Source organism: Mobula birostris, unplaced genomic scaffold (assembly GCF_030028105.1).
Source record: "Mobula birostris isolate sMobBir1 unplaced genomic scaffold, sMobBir1.hap1 scaffold_3322, whole genome shotgun sequence".
NCBI lineage: Eukaryota > Metazoa > Chordata > Chondrichthyes > Myliobatiformes > Myliobatidae > Mobula > Mobula birostris.
The window spans coordinates 23,745-40,397 of record NW_027276388.1 but is presented as its reverse complement, the minus strand read 5'-3'; the positions used below and the strand labels follow the sequence as shown (position 1 = coordinate 40,397).

Sequence of the window (16,653 nt, the reverse complement as noted above, 5' to 3'; positions counted from 1 at the left end):
AGGAGGTGGGTGGAGTTAGTTGGACTGGATTGAGGGAGATTCCTTCAGGAGGTGGGTGGAGATCGTTGGACTGGAGTGAGGGAGATTCCCTCAGGAGATGGTGAGATTGTTGGACTGGAGTGAGGGAAATTTTTCACGTGGTGGGGGAGATCTTTGGACTGGAGGTGGGAGGATAACTCAGTTGGTAGTGGAGGTCCTCAAAGTGAAGTGAAAGATGTGCCTCGGGTGCTGGTGGAGATTCCTTGCCATGGGAAAGTCCTTAGGCGGGCGAGGAGGTTCCCCCGAGCAGTATTCAGAATCCTCTGGAGTGTGTGTGGGGAGCAAGATAACGTCCACATTGTATCGAAAGGACAGGCCTTGTTCTGTTGGCGAAAAATTAGATCAGATCATTACGAGGAGGTGACCTCCGATCAGATAATGTCATATCATCGTGGATAGAGCTGAGGAACTGCAAGGGTTAAAAAGACCCTGGTTGGAGTTGTGCACAGAACCCCCCCACAAACAGTGGTCGGGATGTTGCCTACAAGTTACAACGGGAGATAGAAAAAGCATGCCTAAAGGACAATGTTACAATAGTCATGGGGGTAACTTCAATATGCAGGTAGATTGGGAAAGTCAGGTTGGTGCTGGATTCCAGAAGGCAGGAATTTTTAAGAGTGCCCACAAGACGTTTCTTTAGAGCAGCTCGTGGTTCAGCCCACTAAGGGATCCTGGACTGGGTGTTGTGCAAGGAACCAGGATTGATTGGAGAGATTAAGGTAAAAAAAAACACTTAACGGGCAAGAAATCAAACCATATAACCAGATAACAATTCCAGCAGGGAAACAGGCCATCTCGGCCCTTCTAGTCCGTGCCGAACGCTTACTCTCACCTAGTTCCCCCAACCTGCACTCAGCCCATAACCTTCCATTCCTCTCCTGTCTATATATCTGTCCAATTTAACTTTAAATGACAACATCGAACCTGCCCCAACCACTTCTCGTTCCACACAGCTACCACTCTCTGAGTAAAGAAGTTCCCCCTCGTGTTACCCCTAAACTTTTGTCCTTTAACTCTCAACTCATGTCCTCTTGTTTGAATCTCCCCCACTCTCAATGGAAAAAGCCTATCCACGTCAACTCTATCAATCCCCCTCATAATTTTAAACACCTCTATCAAGTCCCCCCTCAACCTTCTACGCTCCAAAGAATAAAGACCTAACTTGTTCAACCTTTCTCTGTAACTTAGGAGATGAAACCCAGGTAACGTTCTAGTAAATCTTCTCTGTACTCTCTCAATTTTGTTGACATCTTTCCTATAATTTGGTGACCAGAACTGTACACAATACTCCAAATTTGGCCTCGCCAATGCCTTGTACAATTTCAGCACTACATCCCAACTCCTATACTCAATGCTCTGATTTATAAAGGCCAGCATACCAAAAGCTTTCTTCACCTCCCTATCCACATGAGATTCCACCTTCAGGGAACTATGCACCATTATTCCTAGATCCCTCTGTTCTGCTGCATTCTTCAATGCCCGACCATTTACCATGTATGTCCTATTTTGATTAGTCCTACCAAAATGTAGCACCTCACATTTATCAGCATTAAACTCCATCTGCTATCTTTCAGCCCACCCTTCTAACTGGCCCAAATCTCTCTGCAAGCTTTGAAAATCTACTTCATTATCCACAACGCCACCTATCTTAGCATCATCTGCGTACTTACTCATCCAATTTACCACCCCATCATCCAGATCATTAATGTATATGACAAATAACATTGGACCCAGTACAGATCCCTGAGGTGCACCACTGGTCACCGGCCTCCAATCTGACACACATTTATCCACCACTACTCTCTCTGGCGTCTCCCATCCAGCCACTGCTGAATCCATTTTACTAATTCAACATTAATAACCTTCCTAACTAACCTCCCGCGTGGAACCTTGTCTTAGGCCTTACTGAAGTCCACATAGACAACATTCAACATAATATGATCGAATTCACCCTGCAGTTTGGGAGGGAGATGCTGAAGTCAGATGTACCGGTATCGCAGCGGGAATTACAGAGACGTGAAAGAGGAGCTGGCCAGAATAGCTTGGAAAAGAACACTGGCAGGGATGACGGCAGAGCAGCAATGGCTGGAATTTCTGGAATTAATTCGGAATATGCACATCCCAAAGAGGACCATGTGTCCAGAAGGAAAGATGACACAACCATGGCGAACGAGAGAAGCCAAAGCCAACGTAAAAGCCAAAGAGAGGGCATATAATCAAGCAATAAATTAGTGGAGGTTAGAGGAGATGAAAGCTTTCAAAAACCAACAGCAGGCAACTGCAGTTGTACTGGAGTTGTACGAGGCCTTGGTGAGACCACACCTGGAGTATTGTGTGCAGTTTTGGTCCCCTAATCTGAGGAAAGACATCCTTGGCATAGAGGGAGTACAAAGAAGCTTCACCAGATTGATTCCTGGGATGGCAGGACTTTCCTATCACTAGGCTTGTACTCGTTGGAATTTAGAAGATTGAGGGGGGATCTTATTGAAATGTATAAAATCCTAAAGGGATCGGACAGGCTAGATGCAGGAAGATTGTTCCTAATGTTGGGGAAGTCCAGAATGAGGGGTCACAGTTTGAGGATAGAGGGGAAGCCTTTTCGGACCGAGATGAGGAAAAACTTCTTCACACAGGGAGTGGTGAATCTGTGGAATTCTCTGCCACAGGAAACAGTTGAGGCCAGTTCACTGGCTATATTTAAGAGGGAGTTAGATGTGGCCCTTGTGGCTAAAGGGATCGGGGGTATGGAGGGAAAGCTGGTACAGGGTTCTGAGTTGGATGAGCAGCCATGGTCATACTGAATGGCGGTGCAGGCTCGAAGGGCCGAATGGCCTACTCCTGCACCTGTTTTCTATGTTTCTAACTGAGAAAGTCATGAAGAAGGGAAAGACGGAATATGAAAGTAAGCTAGCCAGTAATATAAAAGAGGATACCAAAAGTTCCTTCAGATACGCAAAGTGTGAAAGAGAGGCAAGATATCAGACCACTGGAAAATGGTGGTGGAGAGGTAGTAATGGGAGACTAGGAAATGGCAGACGAACAAAATAAATGTTTTGCGGCAGTCTTCACTGTGGAAGACGCCAGCGGTCTGGTGGAAGTTCCAGTGAATGAAGTTACCAAAACTAGGGAGAAGGTTCTCGGGAACCTGAAAGATCTGCAGGTAGGTAAGTCACCTGGACCAGATGGTGTACACCCCAGAGTTCTGTCGGGGGCGGCCGGAGAGGTCGTGGAGGCGTTAGTAATGATCTACTAGGTTCTGGAGTGGTTCCGGAGGACTGGAAAATTGCCAACGTCACTCCGCTCTTCAAGAAGGGAGAGAGGCAGAAGAAAGGAAACGACAGGCCAGTTAGCCTGACCTCAGTGGTTGGCAGGGTGTTGGACTCGATTACTGAGGATAAGGCCTCAGGTGAACTTGGAAGCAGATGATAAAGTCATAGTCATACTTTATTGATCCCGGGGGAAATTGGTTTTCGTTACAGTTGCACCATAAATAATAAATAGTAATAGAACCATAAATAGTTAAATAGTAATATGTAAATTATGCCAGGAAATATGTCCAGGACCAGCCTATTGGCTCAGGGTGTCTGACCCTCCAAGGGAGGAGTTGTAAAGTTTGATGGCCACAGGCAGGAATGACTTCCTATGACGCTCTGTGCTGCGTCTCGGTGGAATGAGTCTCTGGCTGAATGTAATCCTGTGCCCAACCAGTACATTATGTAGTGGATGGGAGACATTGTCCAAGATGGCATGCAACTTGGACAGCATCCTCTTTTCAGACACCACCGTCAGAGAGTCCAGTTCCATCCCCACAACATCACTGGCCTTACGAATGAGTTTGTTGATTCTGTTGGTGTCTGCTACCCTCAGCCTGCTGCCCAGCACACAACAGCAAACATGATCGCACTGGCCACCACAGGCTCGTAGAACATCCTCAGCATCATCCGGCAGATGTTAAAGGACCTCAGTCTCCTCGGGAAATAGAGACGGCTCTGACCCTTCTTGTAGACAGCCTCAGTGTTCTTTGACCAGTCCAGTTTATTGTCAATTCGTATCCCCAGGTATTTGTAATCCTCCACCGTGTCCACACTGACCCCCTGGATGGAAACAGGGGTCACCGGTACCTTAGCTCTCCTCAGGTCTACCACCAGCTCCTTAGTCTTTTTCACATTAAGCTGCAGATAATTCTGCTCACACCATGTGACAAAGTTTCCTACCGTAGCCCTGTACTCAGCCTCATCTCCCTTGCTGATGCATCTAACTGTGGCAGAGTCATCCGAAAACTTCTGAAGATGACAAGACTCTGTGCAGTGGTTGAAGTCCGAGGTGTAAATGGTGAAGAGAAAGGGAGACAAGACAGTCCCCTGTGGAGCCCCAGTGCTACTGATCACTCTGTCGGACACACAGTGTTGCAAGCACACGTACTGTGGTCTGCTGAAGTAGGCTGTAGCCAGCAAGGTTTCCCCAAGGGAAATTCTTGTCTTGTCAAATCCGTTGGAATTCTTTGAAGAAGCTATGGAAGGACTTGGACAGATCCGGAGAATGGACAAGGAAATGGCAGATGGAATACAGAGTCGTGAAGTGTATGGTCGTGCACTTTGGTAGAAGAATTGAAAGGGGTTGACTATTTTCGGAGGTGCAAAGGGACTTGGGAGCCCTCATGCAGGATTCCCGAAAGGTTAATTTGCAGATTGAGTCCATGGTGAGGAAGGGAAATGCGAGGTTGGCATTCATTTCGGGGGGACTAGAATATAAAAGCAAGGATGTGATGTTGAGGCTTTATAAAGCCCTGGTGAGACCTCACTTGGAGTATTGTGAGCAAGTTTGGGCCCCTTATCGAAGAAAGGATCTGCTGAAACTGGAGAGGATTCAAAGGAGATTCATGAAAATGATTCCAGGATTGAACGGCCTATCATATGAAGAGCATTTGATGGTTCTGGGCCTATATGCACAGGAATTCAGAAGAATGAGGGGTGACCTCATTGAAACCTATCGAATGGTGAAAGGCCTTGATAGAGTGGATGTGGAGAGGATGTTTCCTGTAGTGGGGAGAGTCTAGGACCAGAGGACACAGATAGAGTGGATGTGGAGAGGATGTTTCCTGTAGTGGGGGAGTCTCGGACCAGAGGACACAGATAGAGTGGATGTGGAGAGGATGTTTCCTGTAGTGGGGGGAGTCTAGGACCAGAGGACACAGATGGAGTGGATGTGGAGAGGATGTTTCCTGTAGTGGGGGAGTCTCGGACCAGAGGACACAGATAGAGTGGATGTGGAGAGGATGTTTCCTGTAGTGGGGAGAGTCTAGGACCAGAGGACACAGATAGAGTGGATGTGGAGAGGATGTTTCTTTATCGTTGGGGGAGTCTAGGACCAGAGGACACAGCCTCAGAACAGAGGGGCGTCCTTTTAGGACGGAGACGAGGAGGAATTTCTTGAGACAGAGGGTGGGTGAATCTCGTTGCCACAGGCAGATGTGGAGGCCGAGTCTTTACCTATGTTTAAGACAGGGGTTGACAGATTCTTGATTGGTCAGGGCATGAAGGGATATGAGGAGAAGGCAGGAGATTGGGGCTGAGAGGGAAAGTGGGACAGCCATGATGAACGGGCGGAGCAGACTCGATGGGCCGAATGGCATAATTCTGCTCCTGTATCTTAAGGTGTCAGGGTGGGTGGAGCTGGTATATTGGGCGGTGTTGAGGACCCTCAGGCCAAGGGGTGCAAAGATACCAGGGAGGATAGGAAAGCAAAGGAGATCCCTCGGGCATGGATGGAAATCACTGGGATGGGGAGTGGAGATCCTTTCAGTGAGTGGGGAGATCCCCCCAGCCCGGGATGGAGATTCCTTGAGTGTGGGGATGGCAGCTGGAGATCCCCTGGGTGCTGGGGTGAGTGATCACTTGGGTGGTGGGGAATGTTACGGGAAGATCCCAGGTATGGTGTGCAGATCCCTCTGGCCGTAGTGATGAGGTCCATCTGTTGGGGGGGGGGGTTCCCAGGGAGAGTGGGGGAGAACCCTCAGTTGAGTAGGACGATCCCAGGAAGAGTGGGGAGATCCCTCTCTTGGTATGGGGAGATCGCAGGGTGAATGGGGAGATCCCTCAGTTGAGTAGGAAGATCCCAGGAAGAGTGGGAAGATCCGTCCCTTGGTATGGGGAGATCCCAGCGTGAGTGGGAGAGATCCCTCAGTTGAGCAGGAAGATAACTCAGTGTTGGTGAGATCCCAGGGAGAGTGGGGCGATAATTTGGTGTGAGGAGTTCCCAGGGAGTGTGGGTGGATCCCAAGGTGAGTGGGGGAGATCCCTCAGTTTAGTAGGGAGATAACTCAGTGTTGGTGAGATCCCAGGGAGAGTGGGGAGATCATTTGGTGTGAGGCGATCCCTCTCTTGGTATGGGGAGATTCCTCATTTGAGTGGGGAGAACCCAGGGAGAGTGGAGAGATCCGTCAGTTGAAGGGGAGATCCCAGGGAGTCTGGGGAGATCCCAGGGAGAGTGGGGGAGATCCCTCAGTTGAGTAGGTAGATCCCAGGAAGAGTGAGGAGATCCCTCTCTTGGTATGGGGAGATCCCAGGGAGAGTAGGGGAGATCCCTCAGTTGAGTGGGGAGATAATTCGGTGTGGGGAGATCCCTCTGTTGAGTGGAGAGATCCCAGGGAGTCTGGGGAGATCCTTCACTCAGTATGGGGAGATCCCAGGGAGAGTGGGGAGATAATTCGGTGTTGGTAGATCCCAGGGAGAGTGGGGGAGATCCCTCTCTTGGTATGGGGAGATCCCAGGGTGAATGGGGAGATCCCTCAGTTGAGTAGGGAGATAATCCGGTGTTGGCAGATTCCAGGGTGAGTGGGGGAGATCCCTCTCTTGGTATGGAGAGATCTCAGGGAGAGTGGGGAGATCATTTGGTGTGGGGAGATCCCTCTCTTGGTATGGGGAGATCCCAGGGTGAGTGGGGGAGATCCCTCAGTTGAGTGGGGAGATAATTCGGCATAGGGAGATCCCAGGGAGAGTGGGGAGATCATTTGGTGTGGGGAGATCCCTCTCTTGGTATGGGGAGATCCCAGGGGAGTGTGGAGAGATCCCTCACTCAGTATGGGGAGATCCCAGGAAGGGTGCGGAGGTGGAGATACTTCCAGCCAACAGGGAGTTTTACCAGCCCAAAGTTGGCCGAATGCCGCCCACCGTTGCCTGGGTCCTGAGCCTAACCGCGGTGTCTTTCTCTCCCCCCCGCTCCCCCCCACCCCAGGGCCACCGTACAGAGAGCTGCCGGGATCCCTCGCGGCCCCCCTGTCGGCCGCCCACCAGCTCCAGGCCATGCAGGCCCAGTCGGCCGAGCTCCAGCGGCTGGCCCTCGAACACCACCAGCACTGGCTGCAGGGGGTGCCCCTGCCCGGGCAAGAGGACTACTATAGGTGAGTGGACCCGCCAGCTCCCCAGCGTCCGGCTCAAAGTCCCCGACCCCCCCACACACGCACCGCACGTCCCGGCATCTCAAAGGCCCACGAGGCCCAAAAGTCCCGAGACCCCGGCTCCAGGAGTCCCAAAGGTTAAAGTTATAACGCATGGAGGTCGCGAGGTCTGGAGTCCGTTCAAGTCCTGTCAGGAATAGTCGTAGAGGTCTAGAGTTCTCTCAAAGACTCTCAACTCCTGTCAGGGATAGTTGTAGATGTTCTGGCAGTCTGGAGTCCTCTCAAAGACTCTCAAGTTCTTTCAAGGATAGTCATAGAGGTCTAGAGTTCTCTCAAAGTCTTCCAAATCCTGTCAGGGACAGTTGTAGAGGTCTAGAGTTCTCTCAAAGACTCTCAAGTCCTGTCAAGGATAGTCATAGAGGTCTAGAGTTCTCTCAAAGACTCTCAAGTCCTGTCAAGGATAGTCATAGAGGTTCTAGAGGTCTGGAGTCCTCTCAAAGACTCTCAGGTCCTGTCAAGGATAGTCGTAGAGGTTCTAGAGGTCTAGAGTTCTCTCAAAGCCTCTCAAGTCCTGTCAAGGATAGTTGTAGAGGTCTAGAGTTCTCTCAAAGACTCTCAAGTCCTGTCAGGAATAGTCGTAGAGGTCTAGAGTTCTCTCAAAGACTCTCAACTCCTGTCAGGGATAGTTGTAGATGTTCTGGCAGTCTGGAGTCCTCTCAAAGACTCTCAAGTTCTTTCAAGGATAGTCATAGAGGTCTAGAGTTCTCTCAAAGTCTTCCAAATCCTGTCAGGGACAGTCATAGAGGTCTAGAGTTCTCTCAAAGACTCTCAAGTCCTGTCAAGGATAGTCATAGAGGTTCTAGAGGTCTGGAGTCCTCTCAAAGACTCTCAGGTCCTGTCAAGGATAGTCGTAGAGGTTCTAGAGGTCTAGAGTTCTCTCAAAGACTCTGAAGTTCTTTCAAGAACATTTGTAGAGGTTCTAGAGGTCTAGAGTTCTCTCAAAGCCTCTCAAGTCCTGTCAAGGATAGTTGTAGATGTTCTGGCAGTCTGGAGTCCTCTCAAAGACTCTCAGGTCCTGTCAAGGATAGTCGTAGAGGTTCTAGAGGTCTAGAGTTCTCTCAAAGACTTTCAAGTCCTGTCAGGGATAGTCGTAGAGTTGTGGAGTTCTCTGAAAGATTCTCAAGTCCTGTGAAGGATAGTCATAGAGGTACTAGAGTTCTCTCAAAGCCTCTCAAGTTCTTTCAAGGACCGTCGTAGAGGTTCTAGAGATCTAGAGTTCTCTCAAAGTCTTTCAAGTCCTCTCAAGGATAGTTGTAGAGGTCTAGAGTTCTCTCAAAGTCTCTAACGTCCTGTCAAGGATAGTTGTAGAGATCTATAGTTTCCTCAAAGACTTTCAAATCGTGTCAGGTATAGTCGTAGAGATCTATAGTTCCCTCAAAGACTTTCAAATCATGTCAGGGACAGTTGTAGAGGTCTAGAGTTCTCTCAAAGTCTTTCAAATCCTGTCAAGGACAGTCGTAGAGGTTCTTGAAGTCCAGAGTCCTCTCAAGGACTCTCAAGGCCTGTTAATGTTCTGGAGCACTGAATTCCCCAAGTCCCAAGACTCCCCAAATCTCAAGTTCCCAGTTCCAGGATTCTCAGGATCCACAAGGTCCCGGAAGTCCCGTGGCGACGGTTCCCCCGAAGTCCCAGCGTCCCAGTTGCCGCAGAAGTATAAATCAGGCTTCAAACTTCACAGGCGGGCGGGGAGATGGCGCAGTAGCTTCGAGCGGGTTTATAAAACGGAAAAGGAGTCTGTGGTCCCGGACCACTTGAGAACTTTAAAAGGGGATTCAGAGAACCTTAAAACCAATTTTGCAAGGCACTGGGAGCCAGCGCGGTAGCTCGGACGGGACTGGGAGGCTTCCCCGTCCTGCATTGAGTTCCAGGTCAAAATCGGAATCCGGTTTATTATCACCGTGTCGTGGAATTTGTTAACTTAGCAGCAGCAGTTCAATGCAATGCATGATCTAGCAGAGAGAGAGAGAGAGGAAAACTAATAATAATAATTAAAATTAAAATAATAGATAGATAGTCATACTTTATTGATCCCGAGGGAAAATGAGTTTCGTTACAGTTGCCCCAACCAAGAATAGAGTATAAATATAGCAATCTAAAACCATAAATAGTTAAATAGTAATATGTAAATTATGCCGGGAAATAAGTCCAGGACCAGCCTATCGGCTCAGGGAGTCTGACCCTCCAAGGGAGGAGTTGTAAAGTTTGATGGCCACAGGCAGGAATGACTTCCTATGACGCTCTGTGCTGCATCTCGGTGGAATGAGTCTCTGGCTGAATGTACTCCTGTGCCCACCCAGTGCATTATGTAGTGGATGGGAGACATTGTCCAAGATGGCATGCAACTTGGACAGCATCCTCTTTTCAGACACCACCGTGAGAGAGTCCAGTTCCATCCCCACAACATCACTGGCCTTACGGATGAGTTTGTTGATTCTGTTGGTGTCTGCTACCCTCAGCCTGCTGCTCCAGCACACAACAGCAAACATGATCGCACTGGCCGCCACAGACTCGTAGAACATCCTCAGCATCGTCCGGCAGATGTTAAAGGACCTCAGTCTCCTCAGGAAATAGAGACGGCTCTGACCCTTCTTGTAGACAGCCTCAGTGTTCTTAGACCAGTCCAGTTTATTGTCAATTCATATCCCCAGGTATTTGTAATCCTCCACCATGTCCACCCTGGATGGAAACAGGGGTCACCGGTACCTTAGCCTTAATAATAAATAAAATAATAATGACAGTAAATAAGTAAGTCAATTACAGTATATGTATATTAAGTAGATGAAAAACCATGCAAAGAAAAGAAATAATATATATTAAAAAGTCAGGTCGTGTCCAAGGGTTGAATGTCCATTCAGGAATGGGACGGCAGAGGGGAAGGATCTGTTCCTGAATCGCTGAGTGTGTGCCTTCAGGCTCCTGTACCTCCTCCCTGACGGTAACAGTGAGAAAAGGGACATGCCCTGGGTGCTGGAGGGTCCTTAATAATGGACGCTGCCTTTCCAAGACACCGCTCCCTGAAGATGTCCCGGGTACTTTGTTGGCGAGAGCCCAAGATGGAGCTGACTAGATTTACAACCCTCTGCAGCTTCTTTCGGTCCTGTGCAGTAGCCCCTCCGTACCAGACAGTGATACAGACTGTCAGAATGCTCTCCACCGGACAACTAGAGAAGTTTTCGAGTGTTTTTAGGGGACAAACCAGAACTCCCCAAACCCCTGGCGAGACGCGGCCGCCGCCTTACCATGATGAGGAACGTCTGTCAGCTCTCAGGCTGCACTGCCTGGGGTTCAGGAGAGCGAGAGGGGGATCTCAGAGACACATTCCAAACCTTAAGAGGACTGAAGGATTTATTTTACTTTATTGTCGCCAAACAATTGGTACTCGAACGTACAATCATCACAGCGATATTTGATTCTGCGCTTCCCACTCCCTGGATTACAAATATTAAATATTAAAGATATTAAAAATAGTTAAAATTAGTAAATATAAAAATTAATAATTATAAATCATAAATAGAAAATAGAAAAATGGGAAGTAAGGTAGTGCAAAAATACCGAGAGGCAGGTCCGGATATTTAGCCCAGATCCGGGTCAGGATCCGTTCAGCAGTCTTATCACAGTTGGAAAGAAGCTGTTCCCAAATCTGGCCGTATGAGTCTTCAAGCTCCTGAGCCTTCTCCCGGAGGGAAGAGGGATGAAAACTGTGTTGGCTGGGTGGGTCGTGTCCTTGATTATCCTGGCAGCACTGCTCCGACAGCGTGCGGTGTAAAGTGAGTTCAAGGACGGAAGATTGGTTTGTGTGATGTGCTGGGCCGTGTTCACGATCTTCTGCAGCTTCTTCCGGTCTTGGACAGGACAACTTCCATACCAGGTTGTGATGCACCCTAGAAGAATGCTTTCTACGGTGCATCTATAAAAATTAGTGAGGGATTTAGGGGACAGGACAAACATCTTTAGTTTCCTCAGGAAGTAAAGGCGCTGGTGGGCCTTCTTGGCAGTGAATTCTGCTTGGTTGGACCAAGTCAGGTCATTTGTGATATTGACCCCGAGGAACTTAAAGCTTTTGACCTGTTCCACCGACGTAAATGGGGTCGTGCGGTCCGCTACTCCTTCTGAAGTCAACAACCGATTCCTTCGTCTTGCTGACGTTGAGGGATAGGTTGTTGTCTTCGCACCATCCCGCCAGGTTCTTAATTTCCTCTCTGTACTCAAACTCATCATTACCCGAGATACGGCCTACAATTGTGGTGTCATCAGCAAACTTATATATTGAGTTCGATGGAAGCTTGGCTACACAATCATGGGTGTACAGTGCGTACAGCAGGGGGCTGAGTACATAGCTTTGTGGGGCACCCGTGCTCAGAGTGATTGTAGAGGAGAGCTTGTCCCCTATTTTTACAGCCTGGGTCCTGTCTGTGAGGAAGCTGAAGATCCAGCTGCAGATCTGAGTGCTAAGGCCCAGGTTCCGGCGCTTGGGAATCAGTTGGGATGAGATGTGGCAGAGTCATTTCCCGTGGCAGGGGAGCCCAGGGCAAGGGGACACGGCATCTGCTCCGACAATCTGACGGTCTTGGGGTCTTCCCTCCCACGTAACGCTCCACCTCCTTTCAATATATCGGACTCAGCCCCGGATGGGTTGTTGTGGTCCCCAGATAACTAAATGGGCAGAAGGCGCAGACATTCGGAGGCGCAGAGGGACTTGGGAGTCCTGGAGCAAGGCTCCCAGCAGGCCGAGTCCTGTGATCGAGGAGGTGGGCGTTTACTTACGTCCAAGGGGTGTTGTCGCCAGAGGAGGCTGGCGAGGATGTCTCCGGGAGTGAAGGGGTCAGCGTGCGAGGCAGGCCTGGCAGCTTTGGGCCTAGACGCTCTAGAATTGAGAAGAATGCAAAGGGGCTGGGATCTCATTGAGACCCTGACGGACGTTGGAAGGGACTGGATAGGGTGGGGGAGGAGAGGGTGTTTCCTCTGGCGGGGGGGTGCCCAGCACTGGGGGGGGGCACGGCCTCGAAATCGAGGGGCCGGCCTTTCGAAACCGTCCCGACTACAAAGCCTCGGCCTGACCTGAGCGTTTCTGTAAAACCAAAGGCTGGCGGCGAATCTTGGCCGCCTCCTCCCCGCCGACTCGGCCTGCCCCTCGGCGTTGGGAGGGGGGGGTTCTCACTGAGAGCCCCCCCCCCCCGCGTCCCCCCTCGCGCCTCCGGTTTCCGAACTCTCCCGCCACTGAGGAAGGCGAGCCTCACCTTCTATACTTCCGGCCCGCTTCCCAATGCCCTGGGCGATGCGGGGTCGGCAGGGACTCGATGGGCCGAAGGGTGTGTCTGCCTCGTGGTTAATCGCTGTAACTCCCTCCCTCCCTCCACCACCCTCACCCGCCAACTCTGCCTCTCTCCATCTCTCCCACGGTCCCTCCTCCCTCTCTCTCTCTCTCTCTGTCTTTCCCCATCTCCACCCCCCCACCCCCCGCCCCCATCCCGCTCAACGTTCCAGGGTCTGGGCAAACTATTTTTCCATGCGGAGGTGAAGACGCGGAAAACGACGACAGCTACCGCGCCCGATTTTCAAGTAAGTTTTTACCTTCGGTCTGGGCGTTGTGTGTGATGGGTTGGCCTAGGTTCCCCCGACCCTGGGGGGCAGGGGGAGGAAAGATGGTGCCTGCTCACCCTATCTGTGCCCCTCGTGGTTTTACCCACCCCTGTATCGGGGGGGGGGGGGTATCTGCGGACCTGCCCCCCCCCCCGCACCGCGGAGAATCCCGCCCTTGACCCTGAACTGCGCCGTCACGTCCGACCGTCCCGAAGTGAATCGGTTCACGCGTGTCCGGGTTAAACTGCGTCTGCCCCCTCTCAGCCCGGCTCTGCTCCCTGTCCCGCGACGACCTCCGCAGCTCCACCCCGCCCCTCGCCGACCGAGTCCTCTCCCGTCTCTCTCTCTCTCTCTCTCTCTCTATCTCCGCCACAGCAGGACTCTGAACAAAGGACAGAGGTGGAGAGCGGAGGAGGAGGAGGAGGAGGACGAGGAGGGAATAAAAAAACAGGAAAGCGGGGAGCCGGTCTTCCGACGAGCCCCGCGCCGTCCTGCTGCCCGGGGTCGGGGGCGGCTGAGGCAGATCGTCCCGGAGGCAAGGCCCGGATTCTTCTCCCCCCCCCACAACACCACCCCCGTGTCGAGTATGCAGCTGTCGAGGTGGACGTGCTACGCAGTCGGGGACGAGGGAGGGCTGCCAGGACACGCCCGGCCACTCCTCAGAGTCTTAACCACGATCTCCTGTGGATGGTGCTCTCTTGTTCCCTCCCTCTCTCTCCCTCCCTCTCTCTTTCTGTCTGTCTGTCTCTCCCTCTATCTCTATCTGTGCCTCTCTCTCCATCTCTCTCTGTCTCTCTCTCTCACACCCTGTCTCTCTCGCTCTCTCTCTGTCTCTCTCTCTCTCTCACACTCTGTCTCTCTCGCTGTCTGTCTCTCTCTCTCACACTCTGTCTCTCTCGCTCTCTCTCTGTCTCTCTCTCTCTCACACTCTGTCTCTCTCGCTGTCTGTCTCTCTCTCTCACACTCTGTCTCTCTCTCTTGCTCTCTCTCTCTCGCTCTCTCTGTGTGTCTCTCTCAACGTCTCTGACTCTCTCTCTCCCTCTCTCTTTCTCTGCCTCTCTCGTGTCTCCTGTTAATTTATTTCAACGTCCTCGGCCAGGCTGGGTCTGAGGCCTGGAGGTCTGCTTTGGGCCCCCCCCGACCCCCCACGGGGGCCTGGAGCGGGAGGGGAGGGTGGGGGGGTGGTGGAATGCGAAGTGGGGTAGACGCAGGCCTCCAGGCTCGCGGGATCAAATCCCGACGGCACCCTCGCTACCCCCCCCCACTCTCCACCGGCCTCCCCGCCTCACAGGCCGGACTAGGCCCCAAGAAGCCTCCGGCCCAGAACATCACACAAGTGGGGCAGCGGTGAAGTGTGGGGGGAGGGGGGGGTCGTGGAGGGAAGAAAATGGAAGGGGGAGGGCCACGGCGACCCCTCGGACTTGTTTTCGAATAAACCGTTTTGAAAAAACCAAACGGGGAGCCGCGCGTCTTTCCTGGGGTCGTGGGGGGCGGGGGTGCGGGTGTCGTCCGGGCCTGAGCCGGGGAGGGGCCGGCAGCAGGTTCTGCTCCACCCCGCACCCCCCCCCCACCGCGGGACGGGGGTACCGACGAGGAGACGCGGGGCCTAGTGGTTAGGGCGCCGGACTAGTGATCCGAGGGTCGCCAGGTCGAGCCTCAGCCGATAGGCCCGTTGTGTCCTTGAGGACTTGAGCTCACCCACAAGGCTGCTGCACGTTTGTAGCCCAGAGGCGGCGGTCGCTAAACCTCGGAGAAGCGAAGAGCCCCCTACTCTCCCGCTACTTTGGGGAAGGGCTGGAGGGGTCCGAGGATCTCAAATCCTGCCGGCCACGCCAAATCCGAAGGCACGGGGCGGGGGGAGGGGGGGGAGAGCCGGGAAGGTTGTCGGCAAGTTCCAGAGGGCACCCCGCCCTGGTCAGAGCAGTGGGCCAAGGGATGCAGGATCGGGGATGTCATCGCCCGCGGTTCGGGGGGATCGGACGGCGGAGGTGGGAGGAGGCGACGGCTCCTGTGTCGTTTGGGGTGGGGGGGGAGCTAGATTCCGGCACGGCCCACCGAGCGGAAGGGAGCGGAACCCGGCAGGCCTGGAAAGGGAGGAAGAAGTTGCGGGCCGAGACCCTTCTCGGGTGCAAAACGTTGCTTCCCACCCTCCCTTTCGTACAGCGGTCAAACTCGAAAGAGCTGGTGGTTCTCGAAGTCCTGAAGTTATGAGGGAGTGCTTGGCCCACCCAGGTCTCTGTTTCTTGGAGGGTCAGGGGAATGGGGGGGGAGTGTTAAAAAACGATAGACAGGATCGGCAGGGGATGGGTGTGGGATAGCATATGGGTTGGGCTGAACGGCCGGCGAGGCCCTTCCCCGAGCAGAGAGGCCCCTCCTTCCCAACCAATGAAAGCCGTGGGGAACTCTGCCGAACTAAAAACGAAATAAGCGAGCGACATCCCCTTTTAACTTCCCCTTTAAATCAGCGGGGTGCGCCCTTATAAGGAAGTTCTAATTTGCATATGGGCTCGGACGGGAGCCCGAACCGGGCAACCTTTTCACCTCCCCCCACCAGCCCCCGTCGGGCTCGGTTCGCCCGGGGAGACGGGGGGAGCTGGGCCGGCTGGCCAGGACGCGAGGGCAGCTGGCCGGTCGCCGCGGCCTTGAGGAGGGGAGGCTCGGTCGGCTACCTCCCTGGAGGAGGGTGTTACTGCGCCTGCGCGAACGCCCGTCTCGGTCTGACCGGCTGCGGCCGCTAGGGGGCGCTGTACCGACCCATCGACCGACTAGTCCTGGGGCCGGCGGCCGGGCGGAGGCGTGCCCTGCCCGGGGGTGATGGGGTGGGTGCCCCGGCCGCCGTTCGGAGGCTGCCCGTCCTGCTTGCTGAGTCCGCTTTCTATCGATTATTGAACAGCAAAGGCAATTATTGATTATCTGACCATGGCTGCCGTTTTAAATTAAAGGTTGTGAGAGACCCACGCCAGCCCTGATCATATCAAATGTGGCCGAAAATGAGGAGGGGGCCACAAAACCTGCTTCTTATCGCCGGCATGCGGCGTGAAATTTGTTAACTTAGCAGCAGCAGTTCAATACATAACCTAGCAGAGAGAGAAAAGATTAATAAAATAAAACATAATAACAAAAACAAGTAAATCAATTATGTATATTGAACAGATATTTTAAAAACGTGCAAGAACAGAAATAATATATATTAAAAAGTGAGGTGGTGTCCAGGGGTTCAGTGTCCATTCAGGAATCGGATGGCAGAGGGGAAGAAGCTGTTCCTGAATCGCTGAGTGTGTGTCTTCAGGCTCCTGTACCTCCTACCTGACGGTAACAGTGAGAAAAGGGACATGCCCTGGGTGCTGGAGGGTCCTTAATCATGGACGCTGTCTCTCCGAGACACCGCTCCCTGAAGATGTCCTGGGTACTCTGTCGGCGAGAGCCCAAGATGGAGCCGACTAGATTTACAACCCTCTGCAGCTTCTTTCGGTCCTGTGCAGTAGCCCCTCCGAACCAGACAGTGATACAGACTGTCAGAATGCTCTCCACCGGACAACTAGAGAAGTTTTCGAGCGTATTTGTTGACAAACCAAATC

General features: G+C 52.4%; 1 long non-coding RNA gene across 2 annotated transcripts; it reads left to right on the top strand.

Moving 5' to 3' along the window:
• Nucleotides 1–7,277: 7,277 nt before the first annotated feature.
• LOC140192993 (uncharacterized) lies at nt 7,278–14,509 on the top strand. 2 transcript variants are annotated; one of them, XR_011884551.1, is made up of 3 exons: nt 7,278–7,438; nt 12,980–13,054; nt 13,454–14,509. It is a non-coding gene; the product is annotated as an uncharacterized lncRNA (long non-coding RNA). The 2 variants fall into 2 exon arrangements; XR_011884550.1 differs by having other exon boundaries at nt 13,451–14,509.
• The last annotated feature ends 2,144 nt before the right edge of the window (nt 14,510–16,653 follow it).